The sequence below is a fragment of the Falco punctatus genome (genome assembly GCF_963210335.1).
Source record: "Falco punctatus genome assembly, chromosome: 3".
Taxonomy (NCBI): domain Eukaryota; kingdom Metazoa; phylum Chordata; class Aves; order Falconiformes; family Falconidae; genus Falco; species Falco punctatus.
In genome coordinates this window covers 97,478,385-97,498,525 of record NC_137582.1, presented here as the reverse complement: position 1 = coordinate 97,498,525, position 20,141 = coordinate 97,478,385, and the positions used below count along the sequence as shown (strand labels likewise).

Sequence of the window (20,141 nt, the reverse complement as noted above, 5' to 3'; positions counted from 1 at the left end):
AGTAATTTCCTTCTTTTCATGATTTGCTCACAATTTCAATTATCCACATCTAGATTTATTGCACACTTAGAAAAGAAATACTGTTGAAGGGACCACATCCATCAAAGTTCTTATTTCACCCCTCTGAAACCTGAAATTCTCACTAAGGCACAGCATGAAGGATTTCCAAGCATAAGGCCCTTTTCACATAAAGAACTGGACAGATTTTAACATCTTAACTGCTTTTAACAGACTGTAAGATCTTACACATTAGGAGTCCCCTAGACATTATGCAACATTATCCGTAAGCAAATACTGTAGGAAAACGGACCTGATAAGTCCATGAAACAGGGAAATGTATTTCAACAATACAAAGCACATACTCGTAGAACTCAGAAAAAATACATTCTTGCCTATAATACTCATTAGTTTCAAACGCAAGCTACAGGAGAAATTTCTCCTCAAAAAAAAGTGGAAAAGACAGGATCTGACTGAGCGATGTCTCTGATTTCCTAAGATCAATTAATTAAAGTACTTAATTAGTCAGATCACTCTTTTGTAGTCTTTTTTTATGAAGTCACAAAATCATGCAAATGATTAACTTCTTCCACTACTTTCAGTAAGGATCTACTTGAAGAGAAGTCTTTGGCAAATTCCTCAGTTTAATAGTTATCTTGCAAATGTGCCAGTTTACTAAGGAAAGAGGAACAAAAAAAATCCAGAAAATTCTGACACAAAGCAGTAAATGTGAGGCCAGAAATGCATTAGTAGTTAAGAAGAAAATACCACCAGCAGAACCAAAAATAGCTCTTCAACCATTTGTCTTTGCAAACCGCTCCATTTTTTCTTTCCAGTATCCATGCTTCTCATAAATGAACGTTTCTTACGCTTGCACTGGGGTCTCTCAGAGTCTCTTTCCACTGAGATAAAAATATGTCTTTTTCTCAACCATGTTATCAGCAATCAAAGGAAGCGATTTTATTTCTCTTTTCTTCATGACCTTTTTTGAGTTCTGCCTACTGTTCATCTAAAAGAAAAAGCTGGTCCATGCTTATCACTTTTTTCTTTTATTAAGTATTCTATTGAAAAGTGATGCTACCTCTTATTCAAGAATAATGTATATTCAAGCCATCTCCAGTGGGGGAGGAAGGTGGGATGACTAGGCTTTCCTATTGGCAAAACTGTGCCACATGCTTTTCTCCCATCTACCAGAACTTCTCCTATCACATCCACCTCTACTTTACTTTTTTCTTTTTTTTTTTTTTAAAGTGACTTGTTATCACAAACAAATCTTTTCCTTGGGCTTACAAAAGTCAGCTTTTAAGCTACCCTGACATAAATTGAAATGACGGGCAAAGCAACAATGCAGTAAACCTACCAAAAGTCTCCTGTCAAAGCAAGAGTATGTAACTGCTGGTGAAAGTCTATAAATGCTGTATCTTCTGCAGCATGCTGGCATTTTTTTATAGTTATTCCTCCCCAACAATTAACAGGTGACAGTTTAGTTTTAAAACAAGAGCATTTTATAATCAGTGATACATCTATGCTGCTCAACCATCTGATCTGTCTCAAGGTCACTGTCTTCCGTAACTGGGTAAGGATTACATCATCTGTCCTACTATAGGATGACAATTACATCATTGATCAATACCTAAGATCTGAGCGTTACCAACAAATTCATGTTAGGGATGAGTTACAACTGGGCAGATACCACAAGATGAAACTCCTGTTTGGTTCAACCCACATCCCCATTAAGACTACATTATAAAACTGTCAACTCTATTACTATTATTTGTATTACAGTGCAAACTGAGAGCTAAGCAAAGGTGGTGTGGAGAAGGTGCCACAGCAGCACGCCCTCTGCAAGACAGAGAAAATGGTCTTTGCTTAGAAGAGCTTGCAGCAGTCTGAGATGACAAGAGCAACGGAGGGTGGAGGAAAGAGGTGTAAGCAGATGGCAGCAGACCACATGTTATTTCTGTAAGCTTTTCGTGGTGATGCAGTTTGAGGCAGTCACATGTTCACCTTCAAGAGGGCTAAGTATTTTAAGCTATTTTAGTTTCCTCTGCCTTGAAACAGACCTGGAGCAAGCAAGCAAGCTACTGTGTCTCAGCAGAAGATGCATGAATGGACAGCCCTTGGGTCTTCTGCTCCCCTGCAGCTGCTTTGGTAATGAAACATGAGGCTCTGCATTCAGTGAGGAAGAGTTCAGCTGAATGGAAGGAGAGTGAGTGAAGGTTTGAAAAAAAGAGGATAAAGATGAGCCAGTTACGAGTGAAGTTGAGCAAAAAAGGCTCAGGGAAGAGGGAAAAGCTGGACTAAACAACAAATCAGCTTAGGGTAGAGATTTATATCCATTTTGGGCCCAGAGTCTGTCTTCTGGCTGCTTCTGCCATTGTGCCTCTCTGGCTCAAGTCTCCAGGAAGGGGCAACTGCCTCGCTCCCCCTTACAGGAACCTGTTGCAGAGCTGGAGCTCACTCTGCTCACCTTTGCTCATCCAGGGCTCGAGCAGCCCGCAGGACCAAAGTAACCTGAGCAGAGCCCCACTAAAACATTGCAGCAAAAACACCTACAGGAAGATTTGCTAGAGGGTGGTAACCCACCCATGTGGGGATACAGTAGTAATATACAGTAGTACCTAAAAACACTGACCTACTTGGCTTCTGTACAGGCATACAATGAATGACAGCTCCTGTCTCAAATACGAAGAGCAATACATGAAACAGGAGTCCCAGGGAGATATAATACTAAGACAACATCTTCACCCCTGGATACACTAAATTAGGTACCAATTCATACTTCAGGACCTACATAGCTGGCCTCCTTCACGGTAGTGCTGTGTTCACCCAGAGGCCCGTTAATGTGGAGGGTTGCAGGCGACTTGCCTGCTCTGGAAACCAGGCCAGGACTAACCAGATTTGATAGCTCTGACCTTAACAGATAGAGTTGTGAAATGCAGAGAAGACTCTAGCACCAGCATGGAAATTTTATGAGGTTTCTAAAGCATAAATTAAACGTTGAATCTTACAAATATATACGCTGCAGCTGTATGTCCTGAAATGCCTCTAAGGGCAAGAACTGATTTGGCCATTCAAAATGCTGGATTTTAAAACACTTGATTTTGTAGAGTATAACTGCACAACCTGAAGGACGGGCAACCTTCCCTGTCTTCTACTGTCAGACATAAACAGTGGATATTTACTGCCTATCACTCCATCTTCTCCTTAGAAACACAGAGAGAGAACGCGGTCGTCTTTAACAGAAGTAGTCAGTAAAAGCATGGCATCAGAGGAGAAACTGCAATGAACTCACTTCAGAGAAGAGGCTTTTTTATTTCAGGTTAGGGCAAAGTACTTAATAATAACTATGTTTTTCTGGTAGGGCCCACTCCTGTATACCTCTCACCAAGAGGCAGCAAACGTACTGCCTTCAGAGTAAACAGCGAGCAAGGTTTGCCTCTGTGGGGCTCATTAAAGGGTAAGGGCATTAGACAGTTTTTCTTGTAATAAATCCTTGGTGTTCAATGCCTCAGATCACATTCACAGCAGCTTTAACAGGGCAGTGCCGTGGGCCTCCAGAAGGTACTTTTTACCCTTGCAGACTAGAGAATAATTACACACGGAGAGGCTAACTCAGCCATCCCCCGTGCCAGGTTTATGCTGAAATAACTCCACTGATTGATGAAATTAAGATGGAATGAGGCTGCAATAATCTAATACTGAATCAGGTCATAAAAAATAAAATCTGCTTTGTCAAAAATGTAGTCGACTCAAGAGATTTCCTCCCTCATTCCCTATGCAGAAAAGCTCTTCTATTTTTTCACACAAAGAATTTTGAAAAAGCAAGACCTGTAGGATTTGGGGCTTTTTTTTTTTTTTTTTTTTTTTTTTTTTTACTATATTGTTATGCTCCCTGGGGAAGCTCATCACAAAGTTAAGTGCAAATTCCTCACAGGTAACAGGAAATTAGAATACAATAAGAAAATAATCCATCCATACAGCTTACCATGTAGCTTATCAAGCAGATAAATATGAAGTTAAATAAAAAGTTAAATGCTGCTTCAGTTTCATGACTGCTAGCTCTTTATCCCTGTCTCGGAACCCAACTGTGTTTTGTGGAGGAGGAAACATGTCAGTGCAGCAAATTTCACCTGCAATGAGAAGCAATTTATTGTGCCTGACTGTGAAAAGCAAATTGATATCATCATCTAAGAGTTTGTATCTCACAAGGGTTGTTTCTGTAATTTGCTTTTCTTCTGGAAAGAACTAAGATTAGAATAACGATGCAAAAACTTGCAACCAATACTAAATTAAGCCAGGTTTCATGGTAAGTTGCTAGATGAGTAAGGTTGGAAGAAGATGTATGTATGGCACAAGAAGATGTACAATATGCTTATGAAAAATAAAGCTATTAATTGCTAGTGAGATACCTTAGTCTCAGATATCACGAGAACTCCAAGAAAAATAACCTTTTCCTCTCAAAATGTGTTTCTCATAAGCCAGTTTGTTAATTTAAGAAAAAAGAAGGAAAGAGCAAGAGAACGCAGAAGAAATAATGTCCAGTTATCTGAAAGACAATCTGCACAAGCTCAGCTGAGGAGGAGGAATAAACTGGAAATCCAAAAAACCAAACTAAAATTAAAGCTTTACCCTGAAGCACCTCACTGTTGGATTCCTTTAAAACACATTTTAAAACACCATCACTTTTCCTAGCAGCAAGGATGACAGTATTTGTATTTTGCTGCTGGACTATTAGCCAGCTAAGGTTAAGAAAACTCAAAAGGATGGGGTGGGACAAGGATTAGGACAGGAATTGCATGCATCTCTGAACATTCCCATTGCTTTACAGCTCCCTTGACTGCATAAGGAGAGAAGATGAGACCTTTCCAACAATCAGTTTATGCCTGCTGTGGCAGATCTCTTCACTCTGCAGCCACTGTTTCCAGACAAGCAAGACATAAAAGCGTAAGCACTTACTAGCTCATCAACAAGACTAAACTCCAGCCTTTTACACTGCTGAACTATTATATACAACTCAGGAGCCTCCTACTCCTCAAATCCACTGCAAGCACCTTCCAACACACTCGCTTTCCACTCTCTCCTCTCATTCTTTCCTGTCTGATATTTTCAGCTATCCTATACACACTTTACTGATGCTGTTGCTCCCATCTCCTGTATCTTTCTAACCCAAACCTCAACCTGTAGCTCTTTCCCATGTTAATTGGCTTTTCCATTGCTGCTCCTTCTCCCTGCTGATAACCGTTTTTTAGTAATGGGCCCTGTTGTTTTTTTTCACTAACACAGAAAACTCAAAAAAATCCTAACAGGAATCTATGGCACTGATAACAGATTAAAGCATCACTTTTGCCTTTACTTCTTTTAGAAGGCAGGACATGAAAAATATCATCAAAGGCAAGCTAACTGGAATCAGTTTTCAGGACAGACGGCTTGACAGCTCTTCTCGTCCAGTTAAGCACTGGGCTTACAGCACCTCGCTATTGCATGACTTCAGAAAGAAGGCAACTTTAAACTAGGAGATCTTCAGGCTGCGTTGCTCAAAATGGAGCATGGAAAATGCCACACAACTGACTCCTACAAGAAGCCTTCCCATGTATAAGGGGAGGGGATCTAAACCCCACAGCATAAAAAAAAAAAAAAAGAAGGAAAAGAGGCACAGAGCAATTAAGCATAATGCCCCCAAATGAGACTGCCCATTGGCAGCAACAACACAATTACAGAGAATTTGGGGCTTCTTGGATCTTGGCTACATCGAGCTGTTAAGAGGAAAGCTTTTCTCCTTCCCTAGTTGTGAAGTATGACAAAGCTGTAGAAGGCTGCTGTCCTTTCCCACTTAACCACAGACCTCAGTTAAAGAAAGATGGTAAGTATTGCACCAAAGCCAGAGCAACTGTTCTCTGGGGACACATTTTCTATCGAGGCTGGGGGGATGGCTCTTCTGGCTGGGGGGATGGCTCTTCTGGCTGCCACATTTTAACAAGGGTTTCACCCTAGCGCATCTCAACAAACTGCAATCTCCTTTCCCGAGTTAACCTTAATCACCAAATGCTGAACACACTGATGAGGATGATGAACAGTAAAGTGGTGTAATAGCTCAACCGATGGCTGACACAGTGTGTATGTGACATTACTTCAGTGATAGCAGTCTAGAGCATGAAAATTACTCTTTTCACCCTTTATTCCCTCCCACCCTCAAAATGAGCACCTTCCACTTGCCGGCATGGCAAGAGTGACTTTCAGAGGGAAGGACCCTGGAGAAAGCTGAACTGCACGCTGGCAGCCACAAGCAAGGCAGAATTTGCCTTGCAAAATGGCCAGGTTCCCAAAGTCCCAAGTGTGACAGTGCACAGACAGAAATACTACAAATGTGCTCGACAGCACAGAAAGGTGTATCATGCAGGCTGCTCTGACAGCAATGAAAAAATTCAAATATGGCCAACTAACGCTGTGAAAGCCTTTGGTGCAATGGGTAGGGGACTGGAAAAGGCCTTTTTTAAAAAGAGAGAGCAGGGAAAAGGGCACGCAGCAGGGAAATGAAGGTGAACAAAGCAGAATCTTCCTTCATAAAAGGCTTTGATGCTCACTGTTGCTGGGGAAGAAGAACAACTGTACCTGCGTTGTACACACAAGATGTCCAGTTTCTGGATCCAGCCTGCTCTTGTTGATAGCTCTTTCTCACTGCCAACAGCAGACTGCAGCAGAACTACTGCCTGTGCTTTCTAGCAGCAAAAGTAGGACCAGGCACATATTCAAATAGGTGCTACGTACTCTCAGTTTTACTCTCAAAGAGCAGAAGCTGGTGGTAGTCAGTAAAGGCTTGTTAAGCATATTCAAATGAAATCAGAGCACTTCTACATGCAATTAATCATGATTTATTTGTTATCACTCCTTTCTTCTGCTTCCTGAAACTCTAATTAATAAAGGCCAAGCCTTAATTTGAAACTGTTTTATCTCACATCTCGAACAAAAATGATGGGAAAAAAGGGTTATTATCTAAACCAATGAAGTGTTGGCAAAAAAAAATAATTCTTTGCATCTTTGAGCAGAACAAATGTCTTAGAGAGGTTGGGCAAACTAGGTTAGTTTACAGCAACTTAAGAATTCAGAAGCAAAAGAATTTTTATTTAATAAGAAGCCAAGTGGTGTTTCTGCCATCACTGCTATTAGTCCTCTACTTTCTACTGTTCTCTGTTTAATGTCTGAGTGTTGTGGTCTCAGAAAGCAAACTAGTTAACTAGTCTCTGAAGCAAAGCAGTGAGGAAAGAAGCATGCCTTGTTTGTGATAAACTAGCTATACATATTTTTGAATCTGTAGTTTGCCTGTTTAAACACATCTCCAGTCGCTCTTTGGCATTTAGAAGGGAGAAAATCCACTTTTATTTTCCCTAATATTTCAAGTCAAGTGCTTAGCAATGAGAAAACCAATGTTATTTCTTAAAACATTTTAGTCAAATTTAGCAGGAGATAGGGTTGGTGACACTACATTGGTTTTAATCAATCATATCGCATCTGCTGAAACACTTTGTTTTCCCTAAAGAGCTTCACCTCGTTACTAAGGGTAGACCCTCTGCACCAAATCCTGGTGAACAGACCATGCCCAAGGACTGTCCTTTGGTACTCCAAAATCAACAAAGAGTGAAAGAAACTGAACTTATTGGCCTTCAAGTCACAGATATCCCCTAAAACTGAGTGGGGAGCTGCTTTTATTGATACACGCTTTCACAGTGAGATTTCTAAATATGGCGTTTTGACATGGAATAAAAATCTGTAGATACTTCCCAAATACCTTTTCCTTATGTCAGTCAAACAAACCAGCTAGCTATACATAACTTGTGCTGTATAAGCATGTTCCTTTCACAACGTACTAAGTGCTTTGATACGATGCTGGTTGCCACTTCAGACCCTAAGCCAGGTTTGTTAAAATCTGTCCAAATACCACATGCAAAAGATGAAGGAGCTGTGCTACAAATAGAGCAACTGCAGAGGCTATGGCCCTGCCCACATTCACTCTCGTGTATTTTTACACAAAGCCTAGCACTGTATGAGGTGGGTGCCAGCTATAGCTTGTACCATACTGCCAACAAAACAGGATCCCAAAACAGATAACAAGGAAAATTCTAGGGCAGTTTCTGTGTACTATGAGGAATAGAATTTGCTGGGTTTTTTAAGAATCACCATTGTAACACGTTTCACAGACATTAAATGTATGGATGCAAACAGCACTACAACCATCAGTCAGAAATTATTTCAAACTCGTCACGATCCAGACCAGAGATTTTTTTCAGTAAGGTTCTACTTCAACTCCTGCCCCCACTACAAACAGTATCATATCATAATACAACAATGTCATGACAGGTTTATAAAGCAAGTTGGACTTGACTGTATGAACAAGGTCATTTTAGAGTCACAGACAAGCACTCTGTTCCAGCTCTGCTAGAATGTGCTGTCCCAGCAAACACAACCTTAGCACAGTAAATTCAGTAGCACAGAAAAGATTTTTGGGTTCATGGGCACTTGGGAAGGGCTTTATGAAGTAATCTTCCAGCAACATTTTGCAGCAGCAAGTTTGACTGACTTCCTCCCTCCCTCCAGGCTTTCTGAACCTGGAGAAACACTGCCCGGCTGTCCTCCTTGTGCCAGAACAAACCATGTTTTCTCTGTCACTTGGACTTACCACAGTAAACTTTTAGATACTGACATGAGGAGACAGAACACAAAACAAAAAATGCCACACAATCTTGTGGAAGAAAAACATCTGAATTGTTTATAATTTAAAGCCTTGACTTTCTATTTCATTAAACAATAACCAGATTTTATCTTGGAATAGAAATTTACAGCTTAAGCTGCACATCCCTACTGAACCAGCTGTAGAATTGTTCAGTCGTTTACTTTTGTAGGGGTTTGGGAGAGTCAACAGTTTTGTGATCCTGCAAACATTTTCGCCTTTTATTTCTATTTATTCCCACTGAATGACAGTGCACTGTAGCAACATTCTGCTTGGCAGGGATACAGAAGACCTAGAAGTCTACACGTGTTGCTCCATGCTTATGCAGAGGAAGCATCTCAAGAGCAACATGACATTCCCCTTGCGGCTCCCTTGTGGTTGAAGGTGCCACCCCTGCAGCAGCCAGCGTCCCACTGAGCTCGTGGTGACCCTGGGCTCCTCCACGTGCCACCCACGGGGCCACGGTGCCAGCTGGCACCTGACAAAAGGGAGAAACATGGCAAATCAAAATGAGGGTTTGATTTGAGCAATGCTCACAAGACAGCTGGTCTGAGGTTGGCTCTGAACAAACCAAGGATCAGAGCGTGGGGTCGTGCTAGAGAAGACCATCTCAACAGTAAGAAATGCTTCAGATGCAAAACTTTGGGTTATAAAGGGTACAGCAGGCCCCTGGAAAGAAGGATGCCCAGGAAAATGCAGATTTTTACCATGGTATTTCTATGCAGATTTTTACCCGTTATTTATGTGCCTGTTTATTAATACAAAGCAAATTACAATGTCTTCAGCAGATTATTAATCCCCTCAATAATGCAGTGTAATGTCACAACCCTTCGAACCCTAAAGTACCACGCTGCGATACTACTTTTTGGGCTTCCACGTCGCAGTCCAAAATGGAGGGTGGTGAAGGGAAAGGAACATACAGTACTTCCATAGCAGATTTTAATACTCTGGGTTACAGGCCAAAGGAACAGTTGGCAATTCTCTCCAACCTGCATCCAGAGTGGTCACCAAGGAAACCTGCCCTCGCTCTTCTGCTATGCCACTTAGATCGCACACACGGCACAGGCTGACACCTTCCTCTCTACAGCCCAGAAAACAGCACTGGCTTTCAGGCCCACCAAAAATAATGACCCCTCAAGTGAGTCATGCAGCGTATCACCATTTCTTATCTAACAACGTATCACCATTTCTTATCTAAGATGGTTGCTTTAATAGCATGACACTGGGAGTTCAGTTAACCCACCCCACAGACGGGATTGCAGCGATATTTAAGCAGCTGGCTTTTCCATCAAAGGTTTGAAAGACTTGGTGCTTTTTCGTATATTCTTTTTCTTTTTAATAACCACACAAGAAATGACACTTTACAAAACTTATGGCTGGCCCAATGGCAAGTCTGGGGTTGGTTTGTAAAATTCCTGACAAGCCTGACTTCTTTTTAAAAAAATATAAATAAAATTAAGACAACACAGAGTAAAAACATTCCTAGCAGAAATGAGTCCTCTCCCCAGAGATCAGGCTACCACATTTTAATGTGTACTGAATTTACTTTTTTTTTTTTTAATTGGAAAGATATCAGACAAGCCTCCTTGGTCTTTTTTTCTGCCCCCCCCCCCCTTTCAGCTGATTTTTTTTAGTTTGTTTGTTTGTTTTTCAGCTTTCCACTGATTTTTAAAGGCTGGGGCTGATAAATACTATCAATTTCAGTTAGTAGCTTAGTCCTAATCAGGTCACATCACAGTTCACTGCCTGGGGTCCTGCCCAACAAGCAATGCTGGCCCAGCAGAGCCATCCTCTGTCCCTCGGTTGCCATAGATACTCCTTGGTGACCTCCTGACACATTTACTTGGCTGGCAAACAGAAACTGTCATTGCATCAAGTGCTGGTCCCTCTTTTCCTCATTGTTATTAATACCACTCTTTTTCCTAGTGGCACTGAGAAGATCGTTGCATTCATATTCACTCACTGAGATCACCATACAGCTTCACGGCGAGGTCTGTACCGCTTCAAGCAAGCCTCCTGCAACTTGGGTTCGGAACTGAAACTGCTAACACTAACCCCAAAACACACGCCAAACCCTCTTACAAGAGATTGGGCCAGTGGAAGGCTCCAAACTAGAAATCCAATTCCAAGATCAAACCCCAATGACAAAGAGTTTTATTAGGTTTGGGATTTATTATGGGAAGGACTCAAATTTCTGTTTTGCATTACTCCTTCCAGCAGGCTAGCTTTCTTTTTACACTGCCTTCCTTTCCTTCTAAGGCATTTTAAGATATTTATTTTTACTATAATCTGGAGAATAAAAGAGGTCACTGATACCTTTACTTGTTTTATAGAGTTGGAGAAGATCTGGATCCCAAAATGACGACAAAAGAAATTTTTAAAAAACCTGCAATACTTGTACCAAGAAATCAAGGGTTTACTTTTCCTAAGAATATTCAAATTGCAACAAAGGAAAACTACAGAATACCATAGTCTTCCACAGAATAAGTGATTCAATTTTCAATCATGGAAAAAGACTACATTTAGAAAGGCATAATCCGTTACTTTTTCTTCTGGTAAATTCAGCAGAATTAAGAGAACCAGATGGCCCAATATCTATGGAGTATTCAGATCTATTACACTGATGCAGAAACATTAGAGAGGAAGAAATCCTACACGTCTTGAGAGTAGTCCGTGCAAACCACATAATAACAAATGAGATCATTATGTGCAGCCTTGAAGAAAATGGTCTTTTGACTTTCAAAAATTTATGTGCGCCATGGAATGTCAAGTTACTATCATTTTTTTCTATTAAAAAAAAAATCCTGAAGCACTATTCCTTCTGATTTAGCACAAAGATTATACAACGAAAAACCTCTATTCCCAATAAATAATCATTTGGCAACTTCAGTGATCACAGGATTTGAAAACACTGGTGTTACAAAATGTTGGTTTACTATTTAAGTGCAAGTCTGAAAAGAGCAACACACCCACCAAAGCACCACTGATGCACACAGCAAAAGAACACCCCAGCAAAGGGGAAACATGATCACCGTTCTAACACTCTCCAGCAAAGAAAGCTTCCTGGACAAGTTGTGTCAGCAGCTCCACAGCATCCTCTCACGATGCAGTGAGTTCCACTCATGCAGTGGTGCTGAAGAGCGTGTTTATGACTGTTTCTCAGGATTAAACTCATCCCAGGTCTTTAAACTGCAGAACGGAGGAAGGACGATGGCCAAGAGCCTTAGGGTGCGACTTGGGAGATGCAGACTCGGCTCCCTGCCGTACCCCACTTCAGGCTGGGGCACAAGCCTACCGCCAGGCTTCATTCAGCCGTCAGTAGCAGAGGCACCACAGCTTCCCCATCTGAGGGGAGCACTGTGGGGACAGACACAGGGAAGCCTGAGATGCTTACGTTATTTACTGGCATGCCGCATGCAGAGTCCCTAGATGGTCCTTAGAAAGAAAATCCCACGTTGCTGTATTCTGCTTTTCACCAAGCACATAACTAAAACTGGAGAGGATGGAAGAAGGAACACACACAACGAAATTCTGCCAGTCTTTCCACTTGAAAAACCACTGGTTTAGACATACTCCAAAAATAACAGCAGCTCTGTTCTAATGTTATGGCTATAGTTATGCTAACATTTTCAGCACCACCATGTTTGTGAAATACAATCAATGATTATTAAAAAGTTTTGTTAAAATATTTTAAGGTGAAATCTGATGTTCTGTTTACTTAGGCTGCAAAAAAAAGTGATCAGCGCTGACATGAAAAGTATTTGAACTGTGCAAACACCATCTTCTTCTATGAACACTAACAGGAAAGCACCTAGCAATGCAGCCATGACTTGGTCTAGCTGATTACAAACTATTTCAAGCTCTGTCTCTATATATTATGTTAAAGTAATGTAATGCTCTGTTTTATAACAGGGAACTGAAAAACATGATGACAACTGAACAACCATATGAAACACAGGTTCCGGTTTTAAAAGATGTTCATGGCATGAAGGATCATGAGCAGATTTTCTAATAGTACTTCCCTTCCGCCCCCCCCCTCAAATTTTAGTGTAAGAAAGTCCTACAGTGACACATCCCTTAAAGGATTTCCCTTCTGCTTGCCCACAAACTGTCCAGCCCCCACAAAACTGAACGGATTGCACATGTCAGCCCAACTAATTAATTCAAGCTTACAAATAGCTACCCAATCACTGAAGGATATGTACCTACACAGTGTTTTCCCACACACATTTTACTTGTGTATTTTATGTTTAAACAGCCTAATATATTAATCAGTGTTGAAAAGTGCAAGAAGGCTAAATTAATTAGATGATTTATTCCTGGTTCAAGATCTCTTTACATGCCTCAAGACTGTAAAGTGGCTTTTACATGCATGAAGATCAAGACCTGGGATCTGTATGTTTTACGTTACTGGTGGGAAACCCCTTTGCTATACTGGTGGGTTTATCTTCAGTGGGTTACAGTCCCCAAGAAGGAACATATCTATACTTTCAGATATAGATACAGTCCCCAAAGGCCACAAGGTTCTTCGTCATGGAGATCTCATTCTAGGAGACACTGAATATACATTGCACCCTTTAAGTCCTAAATAACTCTCCCAAGAACACTACCTGACTGGGCTTTCAACACAGACACAGTCTGAGGATGACTTCAAACATGGTCTTCCTGCGCCCTACACCCCACCCCCCACCCCCTGCTTTTTTTTTTCCCCTTTCTTTTTTGTTCACAGTTCACGTATCTTTGCTCAAGTCACTGAACTGAGATTTACAGCAAGAAAACATAGTCATGAAACTCTATTGTGATTAGCTGGTAGTAACATTGCAATTATACCCAGGAAAAAACCCCACTGCTTTAAATATCAGTGTATTTTTATCTACCATATGTGATTACAAGCAACTTCTTTGACATCAGATACGCTATGCATTATGTGCACACCACTGCAGCTTCAACCATGAATTTATATCTGCCTAACACTTTCAAACACAAGCAAACTGTTATACTAACAAATAAAACAAAACCAAAACCCAGAAATCAACCTCCTTGTGGTTTCCTTAACTAAACTACAGCATCTTGTCCCATGCAGGGGAAACCTCAGTGTTCGTGTACCTATGAATTGCTTTTTAGGCTTCTGCAGTTAATTCAAACATTTTCTCCATCCACATCAATCAAGCTGTCGCAGACCAGGCATGCCAATGGCTCACTCAGAGACAGAGCAGCAAGCATCTTGCCGACAAGCCTACACACCCCTACACAAACCGCGTGCAGTTAGGTTAATTAAAAGGGGCCTTTGGTAGACATGTGGAGAAATGCGAAATGCATTACCACATACACTCTGCACACTTGACACCAAAGCTGGCTGAAAAGTAGCTGCAAGCACTGCCCTTAGCTCCACGTTCCCATGGTCCGCAACCTCTCGTAGCTGAAGCCACGTGCAACACGTGACACTCACCCAAAATATCACCCTGTAAGTGGAAGGATCAGCGTCAGCAAGACAGAGGGTTTGCTGGGTTTGGGTGGGGTTTTTTGAGCCAGTTCTTACATATTACCATGCTAAAGCAACACCACCAATGTTAGTGAGTCCGGTGCAAACCGGTATGTCAGTTTTGGTGTTTTCCTTCGAGGAGGAGGAGAATCCCTTAACTTAATACCCAACACGTTAAATCTACTTTTCAGTAATGCACTAGAAAATGATACTTAGCCAGAAGGCCTAAGTAACAGCTCTGTATCTCAATCACAGGCACAGCACAAGCAGTCACAGCTCACAGGGCCCGTAGCAGGTACTACCAGCACTTTGCAGGCTTGGAGAGCAGAGCTGAGGTGTCACTCCCACCCTCTCCCCCAGAAAATGTTCAGTTTGTCAACAGAGAGAGATTCTGCTACGAAATTAAGAGACTCACGACTCATTTCCATCAAATCTCGGGGCAATAATAAAAAAGGATCCACTTTATAAGAGCTCACTTAAATAAGCACAAATTAGGGGAACACACATAATTTCAGAGGTGTTAGGGAACGAGACTTGTCCTTTAGCTATAATCGATGAAGACCAAACACAAACTTGCAGTTTGGCATGGAAAAGCCTCAGCCACTGGGGAAGAGGTCTTCAGTCAGTGTCACTTGGTGCAGTGACCAGTGAATTAGGCAGAGAAGGTGTCTGTGTTTTGAACTTTCTTTTATAAAGATAAGTATATCTTCTTTTATATATATAAGCTTATCTTCTTTTATAAAGGATAAGTATAAACAGGCAGGCAGAGCAGACAGACAGTTATTAAAAGCTCCACAGATAACCCTCTGGCAGCATCACCCACACGAAACATAGATAACTGAAGAAATTTCATAGGCAGTAGTCCTGGAACTCAAGATACCATAACACAGTTAAGATCCAAAGAATATGTTTTTAAAATGGCACAGCTGATTGTCCATTTACTTCATAGGAGAAGGCCAGCCACATCCGACAACAGACTTCACGAACCATTAATGCTGTGGAATTCATTTATTGCTTCTTATTCTCAGTATACACACAGAGAAGGAGTTAATAAATATCATCAGCTGGAGCAATACCAGCTTGCTAAATGGTGATCCACTTAATTTCAAAATGCTGCTCCTGTTAAAATTTACTGAAAACATTGTCCCTCTTGATCACTTCTCAAAACAGTCACCATAACAGCACAAAGCAGGCAGAGGCAGTTAAACAGACACAAGTTGCAATAGGCAGCATTGTATGGTTTTTAGCACAGCAGTTTGAACTTAGAACTGAAAAGAAACAATTTTGCAGCACATTTCACTGAGCAGCTTACAAGAAAAAGGTTGCAATCCCAGACTTTCATAGACATTTAAATCTGTAATGCTTCACTCCCACTATTGTTCTAAATGCTGAATAGACACCCTCCATTCCACACACACTCACACACACGTGCACGCTCACGCGCAGTGTCACACCATGTACTTCACTTCTAATAGTAAACCTGACAGAAAGGAATTTTATTTTTACACTTTCACACCACCCACTCCTAATTAATGTCAATCAGTGTCTTCTGCATAGTACACACTGCAAATATACATGGCCTTATGTGGCAAAAATTTCCACTGTTGCCAAAAAATGAGTGGTGTCCACATGATGGATTCACACAGGAAGAACGTGGAGACGCACAACCCTCCTGAGGGGTCATTAAAATGCTCTGACTCTGGGGGGGGGGGGTTGGCTGGAGTTCTGTTGGTTGGTTTGTGCTTCTTCCCCCCACAGATACGAACAGCAAGTAATTCTCCAGTTAGGAAGAGCCCTTGCAGACTTCCCAAGGTTCAAGAGGGAGCATGGACTAGCCAGTACATCTCGACAGCTGCCAGGAACAGCAGCAGCAGTGGGAGGGACAGCAAGGAATTTTGCTGGTGACTTCAGCAGAGCCAGTCCACCCTGTCCAGACAACCACAGACTACAGCCAGACAATTAAAAACAATCAGCTACCAGGTATGCACCTACAATTGCACTCCCCAGCTGTCCCAATAACCACCACAGCAGCAAAAGTGAGGGTGGGCAATTCTTGCCCCCCCAAATCCAAAGCAGACAGTTTCCCAGCATAACACACCACTCACTTCTTTTTATAGACTGCTTTTCTCTCAGATGCAAAAGTAAATCCAGCTCAGATGATTTCCCTGCCTTAACTTTTGTACAAGAGGAAGACAGAAAGCTAAAAAAAGAAAATTAGACACTTCATGAAATCCATGATTAAGACACAGAAACTAACAAGACAGATGGGCTGAAACATTCAGGGAGCTTCAGTTCATCATCCCATGTTTTTCAAAGATCTACATTAAGCTATTGTCTTCCCCATTTAGAATTTTTAAATCCCCTTTTTCATTGCAGTAATTTAACACCATTTCTAAACTTGGAGTCCCCTTGTTGGGTAGACCCAAATAAACCCCCATATTTACACAACCAGCACGTGGCCCTAGAACCTAGCTATGGGGTTTTTCTCCCTCTTCCTTTGCCTTTTTTCAGGTGCAGGTAATGGCCACTGCTGCTGGCTCAGAGGTGAGGTTGCTGGGGAGGCAGAGCAGGGTGGCAGCAGATGGGGGGAAAGCAAGAGGCTGCTCAGGCAGCACCAGGCTGCACCTCACTCTGCTCTGCTGCACGCTCTGCTCCCTTGTGTGCACCCACAGGAGGAGCTGCCGTCACTGGCCTTAGCTGGGTTATTACCATACAGACAGAAAATACGAGGCCACCTACACAGCTAAATCCCTTTTACAAACGCTCATCGCCTGGGCGTATGAAGCAGCAGTCAATATTGCACGCTCTGAAAAAAACAGCCAGCTGCTCCTAGCAAGGGTGGTCTGCCCCTCCATAAGCTCTTTGCTCACAGCAAGGACGCAGGCCCCCCTGCATCCCTTCTTCCATCAGAAATTAAGCCCTCTTTTCTCTGGGGTGCACAAAGCAGCCACTCACCCAGGGAAAAAAGGAGAGGGGCAGGGAAAAAAAGAAAGAAAAAAAAAGGAAATTGTGACTCAGCACTTGGCAAAAGCCAGCCATCAGCAACAACTGCCGAACGCTGAGTCACTTCTTTCCCTTCCACCTGATGAGTGGCTGCCCAGATCCATTCAGCAGAAAGCCTCTTTTCATCGAAACTGGCATAAATCTGGAGTAATTCCCTCTGTTTCAATGGAGCTGCTCAGGATTTACGGCAGCATGACACGACAAGCAGAATCCCGGCTGTTAAGAGCTACAAGCCCAGGTTTTCCTGCAGGAGACCGTGCTGCTCTGCCCTTGCAGGCCATGATGCTAACTGTGCAATAGCACTGATGCCACAGCTGGTTCTGTTTTTCCTGATGCTGTCACCTCCAGCAGGTTCTCTGCAAGCTGGACCTTTGGAGAAATCACCCTCTTTTTTGTGCTTCAGGAGAATTTTGACCATCTATGACCAGAAAAATGTTTACTAGTTTGAATTAATTATTTAATTCCCCCAGCCCCCACCCCACCATTTCATGTAATGCTCTAATTTGGTTTTGCAGAGATTTATAAATTATTTTTTAACATCTCACTGGACTGTGTGAAACAGAGTTCAGAAGAGAGCAGAAATATCTTATCTGCAGATGATGTGTGAATAAGCAAGGGATGAGATCCAAGATTTAAGGAATACCAATCAGCTTTACGGGACAATTATCTACTCTATTTATGTTCTCAGCTTAAGAAAAAGCATTGCTAGAAGATTTATGCATGAAAGGTTTCTATAAGTAGGGGAAGACCCTGAAAAAACTACATATACTCCCCCCCAGCATGCAAAGCATTGGCAACCAGAAAAACAAATGGTGAACAAACACAAAAAACAACCTTTGAAATAGGACTATTTCAGAAGAAGGGAGTTACCATTTTACTATAAACACCTAATTAAAAAAAAAAAAAATATCCATTCACACATATACTGAAGGACTGAGTGGGTTTTTCTAAACAAATGCAATTACTCTTGTCTGTCCTGGTTAAGTACATTTACAACATTCAAGAATAGGATGTAACTGCCTAGAAACAGTGGCGTTCATGTAGTGCTTTCAATATGGGGAACACAGTGTGCTATACAAATATTAATTCAGCCTGAACAACCAGTGAGGTATGCAAATATTACTCCCAGCTTCAACTGGAGAATATCTGAGCACAGAGGAACGGCGAGGGGGATTTTCAGCAGAGCTTCAGGGAGCCAGCTCTCAGCCAGGGAAAGCTGGGAACCTGCATGTCTGCAAGTGCTTTTGATAGTCCTGCCCTGACCGACTTCCAAGACACGATACAAGCCAGAGCCTGAAACTGAAGCCCTGCTTGTTCTCTTCAGAAGACCCAAATGAGCAAACATTTTCTGTATCCCGGCTAGTCACACAGCCAAAATCAGCAAGGCAGTGTGCAGACATGGGTGCACCCTGCGGGACCTCCCAGGTCCTGGCTGCCCCAACCACAAGGCCCAGCTGGGATGTACTGCGGTTCCTTCCCCACCCCCACGCTGGAGCTCCCTCCCCACGGACACCCAGCAGTGAGAGCTGAGTAGAGTTTTTGCCCAGAAGTAGGAGGTGGCCTGGAGACAACCAGAGACAGGACCTTGATTCACATACTGGAAAGCAGGAGGGCTCAGTGGTTTTGACATGGTCCAAGAAAAGCCACCGCAGCCACTCAGCTGGGCTAGAGGAACCGCAAACAGACCCCTGTCGGGTACTGCTACTTCCACAATTGTCCACATAGCACTGATGGGGTAAAAGCAGAGCAAAGCAGCAGGAGTTTCGGCAGCTGACAATGGCTTCTTGTTTTTTGACGAAGGATGATGCTGAAGAACCCCTGGGGCTCAACTGATGAGGACAAGGCCAGATTACAACAAATTCCAACGGGTCTCGCTGCGTATTTTGCCTTTTTAAGTTACCCTCTAATCCAAAGGAAGGAAAGAAACATTTGTGAAGTCAAAGAAGCAGATAAGGGGAGCTGAAACAATGCGGATCTAAGTGACCTGAAAAAAATGATCTCCTGGACCAATTTTTTCTACCACTCCACAGAACTGCAGCAGAGGAACGAGAAAGGCAGAGAAATGGGTATCACAAGGACAGGGTATACAGTGCTGCAGCTGCAGCTGAAGACCCACCTTTAGACCAGCAGCCCAAAGAAGGTAATTCACATAGCAGCCATGACACTTAAAGACTATTCAACCCTCCCCCTCCAAAGCCTTCATTTTAGCTTTTTACAACTCTGGCAGATATTTTAATTAAAATCTTTCATGCTAACAGCTGCCTCAGACTGATCTTTTGTGGGGAAATTTCGGAAACAGATTTTCAGCCATTTTGAAGAAAGAGAGTAGGCAAATAAATATACAGCTTTGACTGTGTTAACGTTACTTCTGCTGCTGCTGCTGCTGCTGTCACTGATTTATTGAGATATAAAAATGGCTTCAGGCTCTGGAGCAAGCCTGAAAGTTTGGCAAAATAGTTCTGCTGATCAGAGATGTGATTTTAGCTATTCCTGTGAAAAATCACTTACATTTCATTAATTTTAAATCCGGGGGGGGGGGGGGGGGGGGGGGGGGGGGGCGGGGAATGGGCAAAGTGGGGAGGACCAGCAGCTAAAGTCTTCAGATATTTCATCAGCGTAAACTTCACACCTCAAGCTTCGATACAGCTCCATACCAGCCATGGCATCTATGAAAAGATAGTTCCTTGTGGGGTTCACTGCAGAACAAAAGACTCTAAGCAGTTTTGGAACTTCTGAAGTCAAGAAACTACAGAGTAAAGAAAGATACAATTATTTAAATGTACTGTTCTTTCCCTGAATATGTACAGAAACAAGGAAGAGATACAGGAAAGTGAAGAAACACTTGGAGCTTCTTGTTAGCTTGCAAATTTTTTTTTAAGAAACTCCATCCATACAAGCAGCAAAGTACAAGCACCCCATTACAGAACTTACCAG

At 42.2% G+C, this 20,141-nt stretch overlaps 1 protein-coding gene across 14 annotated transcripts in view; it reads right to left on the bottom strand.

Annotated features, from left to right (window-relative positions):
- The window catches only part of ATXN1 (ataxin 1), a 226,535-nt gene that overhangs the window by 123,010 nt on the left and 83,384 nt on the right, over positions 1-20,141 (bottom strand). Inside the window, exon 1 of one of the 14 annotated variants that reach the window (XM_080378252.1) lies at positions 3,986-19,745. The exons of the other annotated variants lie outside the window; for them this stretch is intronic. The gene's annotated coding sequence lies outside the window, so the exon portion shown is untranslated. Of the gene's footprint in view, positions 1-3,985; positions 19,746-20,141 lie in introns of those variants that run through there. 14 annotated transcript variants of the gene reach the window in all.